The sequence below is a fragment of the Octopus bimaculoides genome, chromosome 5, assembly GCF_001194135.2.
Source record: "Octopus bimaculoides isolate UCB-OBI-ISO-001 chromosome 5, ASM119413v2, whole genome shotgun sequence".
NCBI classification, from domain to species: Eukaryota; Metazoa; Mollusca; class Cephalopoda; order Octopoda; family Octopodidae; genus Octopus; species Octopus bimaculoides.
In genome coordinates this window covers 97,353,922-97,357,351 of record NC_068985.1, presented here as the reverse complement: position 1 = coordinate 97,357,351, position 3,430 = coordinate 97,353,922, and the positions used below count along the sequence as shown (strand labels likewise).

General features: G+C 41.6%; 1 long non-coding RNA gene across 1 annotated transcript in view; it reads left to right on the top strand.

The window, feature by feature from the left end:
• The window catches only part of LOC128247815 (uncharacterized), a 14,695-nt gene extending 11,870 nt beyond the window's left edge, over positions 1-2,825 (top strand). The window contains exon 3 of the long non-coding RNA XR_008264133.1: positions 546-2,825. This is a non-coding gene — a long non-coding RNA (uncharacterized LOC128247815). The remainder of the gene's footprint in view (positions 1-545) is intronic.
• Positions 2,826-3,430: the final 605 nt, after the last annotated feature.

The following is a 3,430-nucleotide window of genomic DNA, read 5'->3' as shown; positions in this document are numbered from 1 at the left end:
GTCACTGCCTGGAATCAAACTTGGAATCTTGGGGTTAGTAGCCCGCGCTCTTAACCACTATGCCATATGCCCTAATTCCATGGTGTGATGACAAAAACTCTCATCCATTGGGTCTCCAGTCTATGGATAGGGGAACGCCATGTAGATAGACAGGTTAGCTGTGAAACTCCAGGTCACTGCCTGGAATCGAACTCGGAATCTTGGGGTTAGTAGCCTGCGCTCTTAATTACTATGCCATATTCCCTAATTCCATGGTGTGATGACAAAAACTCTCATCCATTGGGTCTCCAGTTTATGGATAGGGGAACGCCATGTAGATAGACAGGTTAGCTGTGAAACACCAGAAGGAGTCTTGGAGAAAATCACGGATTGCCCTTTGGTAAGGTACAGTGAGTGTTAACAACCCTGTCAGGGTCACAGCAAAATCCCGAAGCCCTAAAAAGTGTGGAAATTCTGCTATCATTAGAAAGCAGGTTAGTATCAAGGAATGAAAGGTGAAACATAAATTAAACTACTTTGTGTTTGGATTTCTTCTCTCTTTGCAGAATGGATTATACTTCTATGGATCTTGGTCTGTGAAACCCATCAATTAATAGACTGGTACTGCTACTGTTTGTTGGACCTGTAACTATAAGACAAGAAATCGGTAATTAAATGTCATTATGTCTGAGCAAGCTCAACCACGTGAGAATGATTTCCATATGAAATGTTGCAGTGACATGTTTTTGAAGATGTTGATTATAATTATGTTGGATATAATTGGTTTTTTGTTTTTTTTTATTTAGATCACAAATAGTATAGAAGCCAAAATAGAGTCTGCATCCCTATAATTCTTTATTTACCATTCCGATTCTCATAGGTCAGTGGTTCCCAAACTGGGTGATATTGCCTCCTCGAGAGAGCAGTGGAAAGTTCCAGGGGTGTGATAATGGGGCAGAGATTCATGTAAAAAGTGGAATGATAATGGGGTAGCAATTCACGTAAAAAGTGGGGTGATAATGGGGTAGCGATTCGTGTAAAAACAACAAAATAATGGGTTCATTAGGTTAAGTTTTATTTGTGAAATACAGTTGCTTTGAATTTGTTTCAGAAAGAGGTCGATGATTGTGATGGGTAGTTGTGGGGGTGCTAGGAATGTGGCCTGGGTGTTAAGGGGGCGGCAGCTTGCAAAATTTGGGAACCACTGTCATAGCTACTCCTTATGAGAAACACTGCCATAGCAGTAAGATTATTCAGCTCAAAATTGTAAAGCTGTGAGTTCAATTCCCAGCAGGGAGTTGTGTCCTTGAGCAAGACACTTTACTTCCCACAGTTCCAGTCCACTCAGCTGGCAAAAATGAGAAGTATTTGTATTCAGAAAAGCTAGTCTTGCCGTTTTCTGTGTCAAGCAAGCTGTTCCGTTGGCCGGATCAACTGGAAGCCTTGTTGTTGTAATCAACAGTGTCACTTTTCTATGAACAGAACTGTAATTATAACAGAAGCCTATTATGTGGCTTGCAGCTTATAAAAGGTGCAGATGTGGCTGTGTAGTAAGAAATCTGCTTCCCAACAACAAGGTCTTGGTTTCAGTCCCACTGCATGGCTCTTGAGCCAAGTATCTTCTACAACAACCCCAGGCTGATAAAAGTCTGGTGAAGAGATTTGGTAGATGGAAACTCAAACAAGTCCATCGTATATGTATGCATGTGTGTGTGTGTGCACGCCTTACTCTCTCTCTCTTGTCTTGACATCATGTGCTAGTTGTAGACAAAAGTCACTGTCATGCAAGCAGAGTCCTCTGTTTCCAGTCTTCTTTGAAAGTAAACCTGGTTATGGAGACATTTATATTACTTGGAAACAGTTGAGGGTTGGCAACAGGAAGAGCATCAAACTATTGAAAAATAACCTCAACAAACTGAGCCCAATCGATGCGAGCATGGGAAAGTGAATGTAAAAACAATGATGATGGTGGTGATGGTGATTAAATTAATGTTTAGCTTTAAGCAACATTTCCATGTTGGTTTTCACAGACTTTGTCCATATTTTCATATATCTCAGACTATAATATCCAAGGTGGAGGTGCAATGGCCCAGTGGTTAGGGCAGCGGACTCACAGTCATAGGATCGTGGTTTTGATTCCCAGACCGGGTGTTGTGAGTGTTTATTGAGCGAAAACACCTAAAGCTCCACGAGGTTCTGGCAGGGGATGGTGGCGAACCCTGCTGTACTCTTTCACCACAACTTTCTCTCACTCTTACTTCCTCTTTCTGTTGTGCCTGTAATTCAAAGGGCCAGCCTTGTCACACTGTGTCACGCTGAATATCCCCCGAGAACTACGTTAAGGGTACACGTGTCTGTGGAGTGCTCAGCCACTTGCATGTTAATTTCACGAGCAGGCTGTTCTGTTGATTGGATCAACAGGAACCCTCGATGTCGTAAGCGACGGAGTGCCAACAACAACAACAACATATTATCCAATGTGTCCAGGGGAAAATCTGAAACTGCATAACAACCTATGGAATGCTAACATGCTGCAAGAAAGATTGTGGGGGTGCCCCCAAAGGAACAGGTTAACAAAAAGCTAATACAGGAGGACAGAATAAGGGAAGGGGTGAAGAATTTTTAGTCAAATGAACTGACTCCAGTTCTTACATTTTCTTAAGCCTTGTTCTTATTCTATGGATTTCTTTAGCTGAACTGCTAAGTTGTGGGGATATAAACACACCAGCATTGATTATTGAATGGTACTGAGGGGCAAGCACAAACAAAAACACACACACACACATACATATATATATATATATATATATATATATATATATACAGAAGGCTTCTTTCAGTTTCTCTCTACCAAATCAACTCAAAGGGCTTTGGTTGGCCTGTGGCTACAGTAGAAGACACTTGATGAAGGTGTCACGGTGTCAAACAAATCAATGCCAGTGCCCCTATTTTGTGTGTCTGATACTTATTTTATCAGTTTCCTTTGCTGAAACTCTAAGTTATGGGCATGCAAGCAAATCAACACTGGTTCTCCTGCAGTAGTGAAGGTTTAGCATATGACATATACATACACACACTAATATACATATAGGTGTGTGTATATATATATATGTATGTATATGGGCGCTTCCCAACCACATGGTTCCGAGTTCATTCCCACTGCGTGGCACTTGGGCAAGTGTCTTCTACTATAGCCTCGGGCTGACCAAAGCCTTGTGATATGTATGTGTGTGTATATGTTTGTTCCCCCAGCATCGCTTGACAACTGATGGTAGTGTGTTTACGTCCCTGTAACTTAGCGGTTCGGCAAAAGAGCCCGACAGAATAAGTACTAGGCTTCCAAAGAATAAGTCCTGGGGTCAATTTGCTCGACTAAAAGGCGGTGCTCCAGCATGGCTGCAGTCAAATGACTGAAACAAGTAAAAGAGTATATATATATATATATATATAT